Genomic DNA, 18,925 nt, shown 5'->3' on the forward strand with positions numbered 1-18,925 from the left:
TCCCATTTTGAAGGATCTCAATTCAGCTTACATAGCAGAGTAAAGGAGAGACTCATCCTACACTTTACAGAGGTGTCCACCTTAGATAGACTTTAGACATTAAGTCAAGCATGCATCATCGCTCCCAATACAGATAGTCAACTTAAGGTGTAATGATAACTCTAAATACTGGGTAAAATTAGTAACCTCAATTCATGCAAAAAGTGATAGTGTATGCCCAGCTACTTGCTGTTTTAAATAAGAGAGGCTGAGACAGACCATCTCAATGTTACTCTGTTTTCTTTGACAACGTGTCTGACTTTTTGTACATAAAGTTAATTCCAAACTACACTAAATACATTTGGGCTCACAGAAGGCTGCCTCTAGTTTTAATTTACTTTAATTATTGTGTATTGTTTCCTTTAAAGTCATGCAGTTTTATTTACATTTAATGGAATTTACCTTTAGCTCAATTCAGGAAAGCTTCCAATGAAAACCGGCTGTTTCGTTAACCTGGAATGGCCTTGTCTCTTCTTCCCCTCTCCTCATTCCTTCTCTGTCCTTGGAATTTCTCACATTTTGAGGCACAACTGAGGTTCCTACCCCAATTATTTTTTCATCCTCATATCCCCATGTCCTCTAATGGAAGCTTTTATAGCCCTTGGCTTTGTTTGAGTCATTTTTAAATTCTCTATCAGTGCCTAATAAAGTAATTTGCCTATAGGGGTGATATATATTTTCTGTTATTAGAAGACATCAAATCATTAAGCAGTTACTAAGTATTAACTTTGTTTCAGGCCCTACGGAAAAGCCTAGCACGAGAAAGAAAAATAATACATGGTTTTGCTCTTAGAAGAACTCACAATCTCTGGGAAGATACAGGCATGTAATCCAAAAAGTATAAAACAGTATACCCCAAAGATACAGATGTAGTGAAAAGAAGGGCCACCTGTACCCCAATGTTTATAGCAGCAATGGCCACGGTCGCCAAACTGTGGAAAGAACCAAGATGCCCTTCAACGGACGAATGGATAAGGAAGATGTGGTCCATATACACTATGGAGTATTATGCCTCCATCAGAAAGGACGAATACCCAACTTCTGTATCAACATGGACGGGACTGGAAGAGATAATGCTGAGTGAAATAAGTCAAGCAGAGAGAGTCAATTATCATATGGTTTCACTTATTTGTGGAGCATAACAAATAGCATGGAGGACATGGGGAGTTAGAGAGGAGAAGGGAGTTGGGGGAAATTGGAAGGGGAGGTGAACCATGAGAGACTATGGACTCTGAAAAACAATCTGAGGGTTTTGAAGGGGCGGAGGGTGGGAGGTCAGGGTACCAGGTGGTGGGTATTATAGAGGGCACGGATTGCATGGAGCACTGGGTGTGGTGCAAAAATAATGAATACTGTTATGCTGAAAATAAAAAATAAATAAAAAAAAGAAAATATTCCCCCCCAAAAAACAAACAAACAAAAAAACAGTATATCAGTTTCATAGTGAAGGAACTTCCAGAGTGCTTTGACAGCAGTCAAAAGGCATAATTCTTTAATTCTCAGGAATTAGAGAGGACTATACATAGGAGGTGACAGAAAAATTGAGCCTTAGAATGGGAGAATCACCAGAGGGGCATCTGGGTGGCTCAGTCCATTAATCGTCTGCCTTCCACTCAGGTTATGATCCCTGAGTCCTGGGATGGAGCCCCTGTATGCTCCCTGCTCAGTGGGGAGTCTGTTTCTCCCTTTCCCTCTGCCCCTCCCCTCAGCTCATGTTCTCACTCTTTTTTCTTTCTCTTTCAAATAAAAAAATGAAATCTTAAAAAAAAAAAAAGAAAGAAAGAAAGAAAAAGAAAAACCACCAGATAGATGGGGAAAGGAATTTTCATCCAGTTACTGGCATACAAAAATCACACAATTGCAAGACCACATGGTGTGCTGGGACTACAGCAAGTGGTTTATTTATTTATTTATCCATCTAAAAAATCATATTTATTTATTTATTTATTTTTAATTTTTTTAAGAGAGAGAGAGAGACAGCATGAGTTGGGAGGTGGGCAGGTGGGGGGCAGAGGAAGAGAGAATCATAAGCACCACACCCAGCACAGAACTTGATGCAGGCTCTATCTCAGGATCCTGAGATCATGACCTGAGCAGAAACCAAGAGTTGGACACTTTACCAAGGGAGCCACCCATGCATCCTTATTGTAAGTAGTTTATTTGTTGGGAAATGCCACATATGGAGGGAGTTTCAGGATATGCAACAAATACTTTTGCCTCTTATTCTTGCCTTTCCACATGTGTAGTCCTCCCTAATGTGTATGCACATGATAAGAATTAATGAGTGGAAAACAACACCTTTGCCTGTCAAGAAGGCATTCATTAATCCCTCCTAAATCTTATTACTAAAAACAGAGAACTCAATAAGTCTAGTTGAGATTCAAGGCAATAGTCGTATCTTCTAGAGCTATGACATCATCTCATTTTCATTTATACAAAAGCCACTTATTGAGGATCAACAATTTGTATGGTACTGCGTTGATTACTATTAAAGGTATCAACATAATTCAGTCAGTAGAGTAGAGAGAAAGGCTGACACAAATAGTGATAAACATATTCTCTTAGAATATGCAGAGTGTGGGAGTGCAGAGCAGAACCTGATGACTCATACCGGGGGCAACAGAGGGGTGTTTCAAGAGAAAAGGAGTAACTTTAGTGATTTTTACACCCAGAGTAGTGTTTGAAATACAGAAAAAGAAGCTTAGCCAGAGAAACCGCAACAAAAATAGTCTGTGGGTTGGAAATGTGTGTAAATTCAATACTCCACAAAACCCATCTTGATTTGGGAGCTTCTTGCCTTGCCTTTCAGAGCTATACACAACTAATAAAAGTAGAGTAATATTTGCCTCTAATTGTGAAACATCTGGACACTACGGAAAAGAAGCACCTAAAAGTATTAAATTCAATATGGGTTCATCCATAATATCATTCTACCAAAACTTAGACATCAAATAAACAATTTATTTATTTATTTAATTTGAGAGAGAGAGAGATCAAGCATGAGCAAGGGAGAGGGACAGACGGAGAGGGAGAAGTGGGTTCCTCACTGAGCAGGGAATTCCAGCCAAACTCCACCCCTGTACCCTGTGATCAGGACATGAATAGAAGGCAGATGCTTAACTGACTGAGCCACCCAGGTGCCCCTAAACAGCTTATTTAAAAAGAAACAGTTGCTGTGAACTTTCTCAGAGCAGCATGTAAACTGTTCTCTGGTGCTGTCAATGAGACATAAATTATTTAAAATAAATTATGTAGATTTATCTTAATAATAACAAATGAGGACATCATTTTAATGGAGTGTGAGCTTCTTTCATAACTGGCTGCATCATCAGCTCTTTAGAGTTCCAGAGAAGCCATCCCTGGATAAGCCCTGCTTAGGATGTTATTTATTTATGGTCGAGCTTCCTCAGATTTAGAAGCACTGAGGCAATATGCTGACAGGTCACATCAACAGAACTGAGTAAGCTGACCTTTGATACTCCTTGGAGTGAAAAATATTTATGAGGCTAAGTTTTCTCTGCGAGTGTGAAGCCTAGAGGAGAACCGTTCCTCAGGCCCTGTCACTCAGTACAAAAAAAACAAGGACACGGAATTCAGAGTCATGTCTGAAATCAAATTGTAGTTCTCTTGCTTGCCTGACTTTGACCAGGGTGCTCAGTCTCTCTGAGGCTCCATGTCTCCTTTCCAATACAGGGATCACCAACATCTGCATTGTTTACAGATTTGTTGTGAAGACAATGAGAAAAACAAAAAACAAAAAACAAAGTGTTCCATATGATGTATATTCTTGCCAATTCATGTTATTATTTTACAGCTAAAAACTCAGTAAAAGAAAGTGTGCTAAAAGCAGGGTGGCATATCAGGATTTTTATTTTCTTCTTACCTGTTAAGATTACCTGCCCAAAACTCTCAAGAGGTTTTGCTTGCTTATACTCACACTTCCTTTTTTTTTTTTTTTTCCCCCTCCTAAGATTTCTTCTAAAGAAAGGCCATTTAAAGTGTCAGTTTCTCACTCTTAAGACTTTTGCATTTCCTCAAACTGCAAGGCTTCTCACATTACCCCATCTGGTATTTGATGTAAAATATACACCCCCGTGATGTGCTAATTGTCTCCAGAATGTGGTCTCACAATTGTAATTAGTTCTTTTTACACAGTTTCTTCCTGCCATGGATAGTATTTTTCTGGCTAAATGATAATATGGGATTGTCTGTGTCAGAGCAACAGTTCATTGTTTCCAAGAACATACATTTTAGAAGTCAGCAGAAGGTCTGTCTTATGTAAAGGGTGGCAGCTCTCCTGTCTCCTTATTATTACACACTTTGTGGAAGCAGTGTACCCAGACACATGATGAGGAAGACTGCTCTGAAGTAGAAAACAATTAAGATTCCAAACCATTCCTTTAGGAATAATATACCTAAAAAAGGAATAAGATTCCAAACCATTCCTTTAGATATAATATACCTAAAAAAGAACAACACAGCTGAATATAAATAAAAAAGTGGAGGTAATTAGAATTGAGAATTTAGCACATCTGAATAAAAGATTTTCTAAATCTAGTAACCACATATAATATTTATATGCAATAGACCTTTGTGTAACTCTTAAGATACATTTTAAATTTATTATTTGTTACATACATCACAAAAAGGAGAGGGTTCTGGCAACCAGCATGATAAAATCTTAGTGATATTTAGGATGGGAAAGAAAATGAACTGGGAGACCCTTTTCCAGGGACAGTGAGAAACTCATCTCTAATGATAGCTCAACAGGGCTAAGGTAAGGCAAAAAAGGCACTGAACACAAAATTGGAATATGTTAAAACATGTGGTATTGAGATACAGACATATCTCAGGAGGAATAAGAAATTGTAAACTAAGTTTGTGCCAGCGGAAATGGTGAGAATTAAATATATTAAAGAGAAATTGGGGAAGTGATATTGACAAAATTGAGTAAACGTTTTGAAATGGAGGTAAAGAGTTAAAAGAGTAATTCATAAAAGATAATTTCCAGTCTTTGAGTTTGGAGTACCAGGTTGTATCAATAATTCAAATGACAACTATGGTGAAAATAGGTTTTTCGAGAAGGATAAGGAGTATATTGATAATTTGAACATTCAGAAATGGATATGTGTCTTTGGGGGGTATTTACGTAGAAATATCCAAAAGACAGTTAAGGTATATGCACGTAGAACCTGAGGGAATCTCAGGGCTAAATTATGGATTCAAAAGTCATTTACAAACAAATCTAATCAAAGCTATGTAATGGCAGAAATGAGAAGAGCATAGGAAATGGAAAATACATCTGAAAGAGACTCAGGGTAGATAGAGGAAGAACATTTAGTGACAGAAGGGGTGTTATTGACTCAATGAAGGCATGAATTTTAGGGGAAAGAAATTGGTAAATTGTGTTGCATATTACCAATGTAGACCAGGATTATAGGGAATTCACTGAATTTAGCACCTGAAATGTCACTGTTGAAATAATGAAAGCTATCTCTTTCAAAGAAGTAGTTTTGATAGAAGTTATCAGTGACCTGTGGAATGGTGGGAGAAAAATTTATTAAAAATACACAGTGTAGGGGCACCTGTATGGTCAGTTGTTAACCATCTGCCTTTGGCTCAGGTCATGATCCCAGCGTCCTGGAATCAAGGCCTGCAGTGGGCTCCCTGCTCAGCAGGAAGCCTGCTTCTCCCTCCCCCACTGCCCTTCCCCCCCCCCAACTCATATTCTCTCTCCCTCACTTTCTGTTCTCTCTCAAATAAATAAATAAATAATCTTTAAAAAATACCCAGTTTAGGCATGACTGGCAAAAGGAAAAGAGAAACAGTGATGATTATATGGGGAGGAGGATGAATTTTTTTTGTCTAAGGAGGGAAAAATCTGGATGATTAGTATAGCCAAAGGAAAACGAACTAACAGAGAGAAAAAGGGCTTAGAGGTAAAGGAAAGAAATGAAATAATGGGTGGAACAAGAACCCCACAATATCAAGACAGGCTGGCATTTAGGAATTGGTATTTATAATTCACCCTATTAATATAGAGAGAAACATTGCTTCTTTGGAGAATACAGTGTAGGAGATAAAATTGGGGTCAGTGTGCTTAAGTTCAGGGAAGTTGGAAGGAAACCAAGGCAGTTCAAATATGTTTACTCATATTTAGACACAGTTACATGAAAAAAATTTTGTTCACACATATGCCTGTACATGTGCACACAATTGGCTTTTTAAGAAAAATTTGTGAAAACCATGGTTGATTGCATTAAAAAAAAAAAAAAAAGAAAGAAAGAGTGGCCTTATTTACCATTTCTGTTAAAGTTATTCATGAACACCCTCCAAAGAACTTTCCTGCCCCTGCACCTATGATTCTGGACCTGAATTAAGCAAATCACAAAGTTATGACTTGTCTTTAATTTTTTTTTCCCTTAGGGCTTTATGAAAACACTTTCCTTAACAAATAAAATACATGGAATAAAAAATCCAATAGTTTTTGATTTAAAAGACCTCTCTAGCACATTAAAATGATATTGGCAGACAACTTTCTAGAGATAAATCTTAACATTTTTAAGGGGAGTAGAGATATATTTGTTTCCATATCAAGAAGAATGGCCCTTCAGAGAGGCATATTGATTTCATAGAAATTTCAAAAAGAGTAATGACTGACTAAAAATAGCAATGGGGGTGAGAAATAATGGTGCTGTAACTCCTTAGAAAACCTAAGAAATTATATTAAACAATTAAAGCCAAATGGGCCTGATTCTTGCATTCCTGTAGTAGAAACAGCCCCACAATGCACTCAGAACAGAGATTGTACCTTGATCATGTCTTAAAGCTCTAGAACCTAGAACACTGTTTGGTATAAGAATAAAAGAAAGAAAGTGCAGAAAATCAGAAGCAAAGACATAATTTGCAATGAAGATGTTGAAATATATAACATAACAATAAAAAATCCATTAAAGGGGTTCAATAAACAAGAGTGAGAATGCTTGTCTTAATAAATGCAGAGTGTACAGACAAGAATACTAAACCATGTCTGGAAATTACATATAATTGTGGATGCCAAAGTACAAAAGAGATGCTGAAAAACTGTGTGAACAGAGGAAGACCTTCTGGAAGAAACCATGTGATAAGAGTAATAATGGGAGTTGAAGCAATCATTGATGTGTAAGTGGAGAAAAAGAAGAGCAAATAACATTAGCAAGAATTAAAATTAGACTTGTTCATGTGATTTCAGAGGAGTAGAACTGAATAGTTTTCTCTTCTCCTTTTCCATCCATTTTCTCTACTCCCCCCAACTTTTCCCTTCCTTTTCTTCTCCTTCATTTCCCTTCCTTTTTGGAAGACCCTAACTTGAGGGGGTTGATTTCAATCATACTATTTGATTTAGGACAACTTTTCATCATTGGTATTTACAATAATTTTAAATATATGAAATATACTATGAAGTGAAAATATAAAATTGCCTTTCATATAATGTAGCATCATTAATGTAAATTATTTATGAATTTTTAATATAATATCACCATCATTATAATCATATAATAATATCATTAATATGCAGTGTTTAAAACTGTATGTTTAAAACTGTATGTTTTAGAAATATATTGTTAATAAAATTCCTATCCTTTTTTCTTTTTTTAATCTTTCCACTATTATTTGTAGGAATTTTATTAACAATATATTATATTAAAAATTCAAGATCCAGGTTGGGCTCTACACTGAGCATGAAGCCTACTTAAAAATAGTAATAATAATAAATAAACAAAATTAGGAGTTGTTTTTGAAAAGATAAACAGAATTGACACAACTTTAGATAGATTAACCAAGTGAGAAGATTCAAATAAATAACATAAATGAAAGGGAAAAAAATGTCTTAACTGATAACCACAGAAATTACAAAAGATTATAGAAGACTTACTAAGAGCAATTATATACCAACAATTGGACAACCTAGAGGAAACTGATGTTTCTAGAAACAATACAAGCCACCATGACAGAATCATGAAGAAATAGAAAATCTGAACAGACCAATAACAACTAAGGAGATTGAATAGATAATTAAAAACCTCCAAAAATAGGAAAACTCAGGATCAGATATTTTTGCTGGTCAGTTTAACCAAACATTTAAAGAATACCAATTAATGCTGATTCTTTTCAAAATCTCCCCCCACCCCAAAACTGAAGAGGTGGAAACACATCTAAATCCATTTTATGATGGCAGGATTGTCCTGATACCAAAGCTGGATAAAGACAACACAATATAGAAAACTACAGGCCATTATCCCTATTGAGTGTAGATGCAAAAATTCTCAGCAAAATACTAGCAAACTGAATTCAGCCACATTAAAAAGATCTCAGCCTCATTAAATGGAATTTATGCCAATGATGCAGAGATCTGCAAATCAACATCTGTAAAAGTGAAACACCTGTACATCAAAATGTGTAAGACTTTGATGAAAGAAACTGAAGATGACTGAAACAAAAGGAAATATACCGTTTGTAGCCAAGAAAAGTTAATATTATTCAAATGTTCATGCTACCCAATGCCATCTAAAGAGTCAATGCAATCCCCATCAAAATTTCAATGCTATTTTTCACATAAAGAGAAAAAAAAATAGCTTAAAACTTGTATGAAATCACAAAAGACCCTGGAAATTCAAAGCAATCTGAAATAAGAACAAAACTGGAGGTGTCACATATCCTGATTTCAAACTGTATTACAAAACTGTAGTAATCAATATAATTTGCTACTGACATAAAAAGGCACTTTGACCAACAGAACAAAACTGAGAGCCCAGAAATAAAGAAATGTATATATACTAATATTTGACAAGGCAGTCAAGAATTGTTCACATGGAATAGACAGTGTCTTCAACAAATGATGCTGAGAAACTGGATATTCATGTGCAAAAGCATGAAATGAGACCAGTATTTTACACTACTCTCAAAAATGAACTTGAGATGGACTAAGGACTAAGGTCTTAAGGTAAGACCTGAAATCATAAAACCCCTAGAAGAAAACACAGGGAAAATGCTCCCTGACATTAGTCTTAGCAATAATTTTAGATATGTATGACACCAAAAGCACAAGCAGCAAAAGCAAAAATCAACAAGTGAAACTACATCAAACTGAAATGTTTTTGCATAGCTATAGAAGCAATCAACAAAATGAAAAGTCACCTTCAGAAGAAAATATTTATAAAACCATGCATCTGATAAGGGGTTAATATCCAAAATATATAAGGAACTTATAGTAGTCAATAGAAAACCCACCAACAATTCAGTTAAAAAAATTGGCAGAGGATTTGAACAGACATTTTCCTAGAGAAGACATACAAATGGCCAGTGGGTACTTGGAGCTGTGCTCAATATCACTAGTCATCAGGAAAACGCAAATCAAAACTACAATGAGATGTCACCTCACACTGGCTATTATCAAAAAGACAAGAACTAACAAAAGTTGGTGAGGGTGTGGAAAAAAGGGAATATTTTTTCACTATTGGTGGAAATGTAAATTGGTGTACCCACCCTAGAAAACAATATGGAGGTTCCTGAAAAAATTAAAACTGGATCAACCACATGATCCAGCAATTCCATTTCTTGATATATAGGTAAAGGAAATGAAGCCATGATCTCAAAGAGGTATCTCTACTTGTATGTGCACTGCAGCATTATTCACAATAGCCAAGATATGGAAACAACTAAGGTAACCATCAGTGGATGAAAGGATAAAGAAAATGTAGCATACAAATACAATGAAATATTATTCAGCCTAAAAAAGAAGGAAATCCTTCTATTTGTGACAACATTGATAGACCTTGAGGGTATATGCTAAATGAAATAAGTTAGAGAAAGACAAATACTGTACGATCTCACTTACATGTGGAATCTAAAAACACAGAACTCAAATAGAGAGTAGAACAGTGGTTGCTAAGTGCTAAAGGTTAGGACAATAGGAAGATATTGGTTGAAGTATACAAACATTTAGTTATAAAATGAGTATGTTCCAGGGATCTAACTACTGCATGGTAACCATTGTCAAAAGAATACTATATTGGGGGCGCCTGGATGGCTCAGCGGGTTAAAGCCTCTGCCTTCGGCTCAGGTCATGATCCCAGGGTCCTGGGATCGAGCCCCACATTGGGCTCTCTGCTCAGCAGGGAGCCTGCTTCCTCCTCTCTCAGCCTACTTGTAATCTCTGCCTGTCAAATAAATAAATAAAATCTTAAAAAAAAAAGAATACTATATTGTATACTTGAAAGTTGCTCTGAGAGTTGTAATGTTCTCACCATAATAACAAAATGGTAGTTATGTGAGGGGAACTAACTTTATTGAGGTAAACATTTCACAATATATACATGTGTCGGATCATTACATTGTATACCTTAAACTTACACCATGTTTTATCTCAGTTATATCTTGATAAAGCTAGGAAGAAAGAATGGGAGGCTGTTAATCATTGTTAATCCAAGGGAGGAAACTATAGATGTCTCTCGTATATTTTCTGTGCTTTTCTATGGGTTTAAAAATATTTTGAAATTAGTTTTCACAGGGAAAACATATTGAAAACTATCTCAAATTTGTTGAAACACTATTTTAGAAATTGAGACTTATTGAAATGCAAGTGCAAGTGTTTAAGAGATGCAGCTGTCTTACTGAATTCAGCTGTTTGACTCACTTTTAAATGAGTGTCTGTGTTCAGGCTCATGAAAGTTATAGCAGAGCCCAGACTGATGATGTGGAGGATTTCAACCAGCCTAAATTATTCTTTGGGGTATAAAAGAAGGTTAGGTGCATTAACTAGAACATTTGGAAAAAACCCTCAATTAATTGAAACTCTTCTTCAAAAATATGCAGAAAGAGCTATAAGATGCCTCAAGAGGCAGCCTGAGTTTCATAGTAGGAGGCAATTAGACATATAATTGAATGTTACAGAATCAGATAAGTTTTCTAAAATCATAGGGGGGAAAAGGTCTACATTTTTGTGAATTCTAGAAACCTATAGACTGGGAACACTAGAAAGATAATTTTACATCCTATCATCCAAGTCCTTCGCTATTTAAATCCTTGAGAGTATCTGCTTTTCAAAATTATCATCACTACAACCATACATTCAAGATTATTTATTCACTGATGTCCCAGTTATCCACAGATTTCTTCCCACCCTAAACATTTCCACTAGATCTTTTGAATTCATGATCTATAATCATCAACAGCCCTGAATTTTTAAAAATATGCTCCTAATATCACTATTTCCTATATGGTTCTTTGGAGAGAGTATTCCTTTTCCTAAATTTTATGCACCTCAGGGTCTCGACAGGAGTCAGTGTTCTCTTCCATTCTCTTTCCTACTCCAAAACTGTTTCTGAACTGTTTTTTCTCCAGCTTCTTTAAAGCTAACCCCATCACACTTAATCACCTGCTATTCCCTATGGTCACTTTCACCTTCTAACACTCTGGTTACTCCTGCCCATTAACTGATGGCTTTAATTCCTGGTTTACCATATTTTCTAACACTGCACATGATTTTCAGTTTTCTGTGTCTCTGTTCCTAAACTTACTTGTCATTAATAGTTTTTTTGTTTTTTGTTTTTTGTTTTTACACCCACTTTTGGCACTTAGTCCTTTGGTAATACCTAATAACTTGGAATCACCAAATAGTTTCACTTCCTAAAAGCTCAAATTCATAACTTCTATACTGTGACCCACAACTTCTAGGTTTCAGGTATATAGCATTATTTTTACTTCTAAAAAATCCAAACAACAACAACAACAATAGACAACAAACTCCATTGAGACCTCCATTCAATTAGTCCTACAATTTCCTCATGCCATTAGCTGAATGTTTGTATCATCCTCAAAATTCATGTGTTGCGGGTTCAGTTGGTTGAGCATCCAACTCTTGATTTCAGCTCCAGTCATGATCTCAGGGTCCTGGGATCAAGGATCAAGCCCCGCATTGGGCTCCACACTTAGTGGGAAATCTTCTTGGATTCTCTCTCTCCCTCTCCCCGTGTTCACACACTCTCTGTCTCTAAAATAAAAATATGTATATATATATATATATATATATATATATATATATATATACATATTTTTAACAAAATTCATGTGTTGAACTTCTAACACTCAAGGTGAGGGTAAAAGGAATTGGGGTTTGGGAAGTGAGAAGTCATGAAGACCGAGAAGTCATGAATGGTATTAGAACCTTATACAAGAGGCTTCAGATGGCTCTCTTGCTTCCTTCCAACATGTGAGGTTATAGTGAATAGATGGACATCAGGGATAAAGTTAGCCTTCACCAGACACTGAATCTGCTGGCACCATGAACTTGGATTTTGCAGACTCTAGAACTAAGAAAAACAAATGTTTGCTGTTTAGAAGCCACCCAGTTTATAACATATTTGGTATAGCAACCTAAGTGGACTAAGGCACCTCAGTATTTTCACCATCCTTAATCTCTTCCTTCTTTTCTTAGACTATGTCATGCAGAATTACAAACATTGCTCTGCAAATATTTCTAATGCTTCATCTTTCCTTCCTCTGTTGTACAAATCTGGAAAACAAAACCTATGACTGTAGTTAAATTTAACTATCTGTCAGCTACGGGAAAAGTGGACATTGATAGATGAAAAACACAAAACCAAGTTGACTTGTTTTACCACAAATTGATGATAAAACTTAGATGAGTCTTTAACACTACCTGGAAATTCTGGTATACTTCCCTAAACATTTTTTTCATATTCCCACAAATAACTATTTTATATCATCTCTTTCTTCAAATTTCTATTTTGAAGAAATCCCCTAACAGTCAGCTGTTGTCATATACTTTGTCACACTGTCACAAATGTACAAGCAAGAGATAAGAGAAATCCTCCATGTCATCACAGCCAATACAAAGACCTTCCATCTGTTATGAAGACAACTTCTTCTTGCCCTTGTCAAGGGTCTACCCCTCTTTCATGTGTTCTAGATCCACTGTTACCACCTTAATGTAATCTATGATTGTTTATCATCTGGACCACTGCAGTAGCTTCCTGTTTGTTTGCCTTGTTTGCCTTCCTCTTGCCCTACAATAATGCCTTACAATGATGCATTCACTACCTAGTGGCCAGTATTCTTTTACAAACATATATAGTGGTTTTCCACCATAATTAGCATAAACACAAAAATCATTATTATGTGTTTTCAAAAAACAGAGAGAGAAAGGTAGTCCTGGATTGCCTGTTTTTCCTCATCTCTCCTTGATCCAGCCTTCTCCAGTGATGTATTCTAGGCCAGTCCCTGTTTTACTTCTTTTATATTTATTATCACCTCTGCCTGGTATGCTTTTCTCTTCCACACAGAAAGATATCCCCTTTTTTCCTTCAGATACTTGTTTTCAAAATCACCCATTTAAAAAAAAAAAAAAAAAAGGCCTTCATTGGTCAGATAGGAGAGAGGAAATGGCCCATGACACAGAAATTTTTAAAAACGCCTTCATTGACTACTCATATACTAAATATCCTAACTCTAATTTTCAATTAATAGACCTATTTTTAATCTTTTAATGGAGAAACCACTATCTGAAATCTAAAAGAAGAAAACAAGGGACATATGTCTACAACAAACTGCCAACTGCTGCCTTGTGCAGAGGTCCCCTAACCCTAACTCTATTTAATATTTATTAAATAAAGATTTATTTATTCAATAAATAAATAAAGATTTATTTATTTAAAATATTTAAATATTTTATTTAATTTTAAATAATATTAATAATTTAATTAAAATAATATTTAAATATTTAATTTAAATAAAATAGCATCTAAAATAATTAATTAATTAAATTAATTAATTAGATCAATTAAATTAAATTAATTAATTTAGATATTAATAAATATTTATTTATTGCTCTTATTTTGGGAGCGCTGTGTATTATTTATTTATTTATTATTAATATTTATTTATTTATTTATTTATTTATTTTGTGGGCGCAAGGTAATTGAATGGTTTATGTTACAGCAAAGCTGACTAATAACACATGGTATTCATAGAGGTCTTGTGAAAAACCACAGGAGTTATTCCACTTCAGTAATTCAGTAGGGTCTTTAACTACAGAGGAGAGAATATTTGTGTAAGCTTTTGAAGAAAGATAGTTTGCTGGCTGGGGAAGGGGAATATAATATTTAAGCAAGAGGGACATCGGATGCAAAGGCCTGTAACTAGGAAGGATGTGAAATGTTTGAGGAATTGTAAATGCTTCAGTGAGACTAGGATGTGAGGTGATTCAGTGAAAATAGTAAAAAATGAAATAAAAGGTGAGCTGGACCCTGCTGTGAGAGGCCTCAACAGCAATGTGAGATTTTTTTGAAGACGACTTAAAACAAGCATTAAGTTAGGTTTGGTTTGAGCTCACTCAGGAGAAAGTTTGGAGGACCAGTAAATAGTGAAAAGGTTACAAGCAGGAGGAAGTTTACTGTTGTAATATTGGTGAGACATTTATAGGATCTGAGATAAAATGATCAGATATTTGGTCATTTCTAAAGGAAGCCTGTGTAGAAGGGATAGATTGTTTTTCACATTGTTTCTTTTTATTTTAAACTCAGAGGCTCAAAGACTCTTGCACTTTCCTATATCTTAGGTAATTAATGATATTGAAACAGAAGAAAAAATATATCAAGTTGGTAAAAGGAAAGATAAATGTCACTACCTTTGCTTCTACATATGATCTGATACCTTGTCCAAGCCTCTTTGTTTTCCTTCTGATCATCTCTGATGAGGATGTGGCATTGTTTTAGAATGCCATTATGTGTCATAGAAAAAAGTAATTCCAGTGCAATATTCTGTTTACTCTGTTTCTCTGTCATGTGCCTATTTACTATTAGTTACCTCAGATGTTTTTGGAACAAGCTATCTATCAATCAGTTTGTCCACGAGTCATTCATTCATTCTCCTCTTAATTACCTCCCTTAATAATTTCCATAAGCATGAACTTTTCATTCTATTTTCCAAATCTATGTATCTATATCTCCAACTCAGACCTCTCTCTTGAGATTTAGATTTACAAATACACACACACACACACACACACACACACACACACACAGTCCTTATGTATTTCCAAATGCATTTGGCTTTCAAAAAAATCTGTTGTAGCTTGAATTGTGATTATTTCTAATCAACCTTCAGGAGACTGAGATCTAAAAGAAGGTATGGGGGCACCTGGGTGGCTCAGAAGGTTAAGCCTCTGCCTTTGGCTCAGGTCATGATCTCAGGGTCCTGGGATCCAGCCCTGCATTGGGCTCTCTGCTCAGCAGGGAGCCTGCTTCCTCCTCTCTCTCTGCCTCTGCCGACTTGTGATTTCTCTCAAATAAATAAATAAAATCTTTAAAAAAATAAAAAAAATAAAAGAAGGTTGTAAATAATCTAGTTCACACAGATGAGAAAATATGCTCCTATTGGATTATCTAGGTAAATTCAAGAGTAGAACTTAGCAACTCTTTATATTAGTATTGTTCTTCATTATTTATAAAATATATCAACATCCAGTTTGAACATCATAAGATTTCCATAGCTCAGGCTAAGTACATAGAGTCATAATGATTTTATAAATAAAGATCATAGGCCTTCAGGAGGGCAAGCTTCAGAGCATGTGATCTGAGTAGCCACACAAGGCCTGCATTTTGAGGGGTCCTGAGCCATCTTAAAACCATTAATGATTTTTAAACATGGAGTTCTACATTTTCATTTAGCACTGAGCCTGTAAATGATATAGCTAGTCTTGGGTTTAAAAGAAAAAGGTATTTATGCAAGGGTACATAAAACATAACTGACAGATTTAGGAAAAGAACATCGAGGTACCTTACTTGCATTTCAATGCCCTTCTCATTACTCAGTGCTGCCTAGAAGCACATAGTGAATCTGTCTCTTTTGAGCAAGCTTTCCCAAGTTTTATAGTTTACCAACTATAGCCTTTTAATACTATATCTAACATTACATAAGAGACAGTGACAGACTCAACCTTTATTTTCCTCTTCATTGAAAACAATATCCTCTCCAACTTTTGCCAAGTATTTTAGCCTTGGAATAAACCACTAGCCAGAACAACCAATCCAGGGCATACTCATTCATATGGAAGGTGGCCTCGTGCTATTAAAACAGGTGGAATTTTTGAGCCTGACTGATTCGCTCTGAAATAACAGAGCCATTATCAAAAAAGCAGAGAGCACATGTACATGTAGAACAGTAACCAGGTTGCTATCTGTACAAATAAAAATGGTAAAGGCCATTAAGAGTCCATATCCTGGTACTGTGCCCCTCTAAACATTGTCAGAGATTAACTGCCAACTTATATACTGGGAATATAGGAGTGAAATGGTATTAGCTTGCCTCTAGCTCTTTAAAATACTCATTCCAGCAAATGACATGTCATAATCCTCCAGAGATGCATCATTTTACTACATACAGTTAGAGAAACTTTCTCCAGGCACTGTGTATAAAAATATATTTGAGAAGATCTGTATACTTTCAACAATATCTGGGACATACAAAGTTTAGACAATGTGCATTTTAGCAATATACACAAGCTTTTAGAATGTAGGCACAGATTAAACAAAATAGGGCAAAACTAAAGTTGCAAGTATTTTCCAACTTTCCACTTAACTCCGAGCTTCATCAGCAACTGATTTTCTTTCGGTATGTGTAACATCAAGGACTTTAATATCTTTTCATATTGAAAAAAAAAATGCCTCAGTGGGGGGAAAAAAGCTACTTTAATTATGTAGCATGTGTAAAAGTGTATTTTAGCGATTAAATTGACATGTAAATACTATTAAAAGTAGGACCTGTCTCTTTTGTTCATAGTATATCCTTATCATGTAGACCAGTGATTTCAGCACAGAGTTTATTCAATAAATACCTACCGAATTAGTAAATGGGATTAGGTAAAATATATGAAGGTCTTAAGAAGTCAGATTAGTTTTAACATGAAAGAAGTTGTGATCAATACAAAAATATCATTCAGAATGGTGAGATTTAGAGGCTTTGGAAAGCAAAATTCTGGTTAATTATAAATGTACACATAGCAAAACAAATTTTCCGTTGTACCAGATCTGCTTGCTTTGGTTAAATAAAGTCAGTTAGTAAAGTTGTTTTAAACTTGAAGAATCCAGCTACTATGCTATGTACTGTATTAAACTGCCAGATATGTTTATGCATGTGTGTGTGTGTGAGTTTCAACTGAGCCCATTTCTTAAAAGTATCAGGACATATCACACAACAATATGGCTCCTTTAGAGGGGCTCGGTTGGTTAAGCATCTGCTTTTGGCTCAGGTCATGATTTCAGGGTCCTGGGTGGGTTCCCAGCTCAGTAGGGAATCTGCTTCTCCCTCTGCCCTTGCTCTCAACTCGTACACAGTCTCTCTCTTTCTCAATTACACAAATCATATCTTTTATGTCTTTAGAAAAATCTTAAGATCCTTAATGCTAAATTCGCATTGCCAGAGGTATACAATATACTAAAACACAAATAATGCTGTCCCCAGTAAAAGAGATAATAGATACAATAATTTTCCATGGTCTCAGTAATCACTGTTGTATCTCTGACATTTTGTTTAGTTTTATCATTATTTTGGGTTCACTGTCTAGCCTTTATATTAACTTCAGTTGGTGATCTGCTTTAAGTGATCTGATAATTAAGTAACATGCTCGTTAACCAACATTTATTACTAAGCTCCAGTTATATCTGCCAAAGCTCTTTATAGGAAAAGAAAAAGTGTTCTCCCTTGAAAGTGGCAGATTTCCAAGTCTATTAAAATTAAATGTTTTTTTCTGCCACTCCAGTGACCTCAAATGCCAAAAAAGGCATTGCCAATAAATGGGTACTTATTACTTAAAGGAATCTCTAATACAAAGAATGTTCCTTTTTATAGAATAATTCAAAAAAAGTATTGAACATTCAATAAAAACCTCTTATCTAAACAGGATAGGATCGTATGAAATAGCCTAGAAGACAGACTTCCGAGAGTTCAATAACTTGACTCCAAAAGCTTTATTAATTTTACTTTCAGACCAAAAGACTCATAAAAATACACTTAAGCCTAGAATACAACTAACCCATAGCCAGAAATAAATTTGATAAGATCTGAAATAAATCAAATAAACAAAAGGACTGTATAGTTTTAAATGTATCAAAGCTGCTGACAAGTGAGTGTTCCCTTAATTGGAAAAGATATTAGTGAAAAAGCATCAAAATATTAAATATACCTTCTACAAGAACAAAGGATATGCAATCTACATAAACAATGTGCCAAATACTGCCAAAGCATGTGCTTGAAAAGGAGTACCCCTGATACACAGACATAAAAATAAACAATATATGTAAGCCTAAAAAGTATTCTCTAAGGCATCAGCAATAACAGCTTTCTTGAGCTGCTTAGGACCAGCTTTCAGCAGCTACCAGGGTTACCTAATTCAGCATCATGTTCATTAAGTACTTGTTGCTTTACTATTATGTAAAGTCGTTAAAATGTCTATACTGCCTAGAGCAATATATACTTTTAATGCCATTCTGATCAAAATTCCACCGGTATTCTTTAAAGAGCTGGAGCAAATAATCCAAAAATTTGTGTGGAATCAGAAGAGACCCCGAATGGCTAAGGAAATGTTGAAAAACAAAAATAAAGCTGGGGGCATCACATTACCTGATTTCAAGCTTTATTACAAAGCTGTGATTACCAAGACAGCATGGTACTGGCATAAAAACAGACACATAGACCAGTGGAACAGAGTAGAGAGCCCAGATATGGACCCTCAACTCTATGGTCAATTAATCTTCGACAAAACAGGAAAAAATATACAGTGGGAAAAAAGACAGTCTCTTCAATAAATGGTGCTGGGAAAACTGGACAA

Source organism: Mustela nigripes, chromosome 2 (assembly GCF_022355385.1).
Source record: "Mustela nigripes isolate SB6536 chromosome 2, MUSNIG.SB6536, whole genome shotgun sequence".
Taxonomy (NCBI): domain Eukaryota; kingdom Metazoa; phylum Chordata; class Mammalia; order Carnivora; family Mustelidae; genus Mustela; species Mustela nigripes.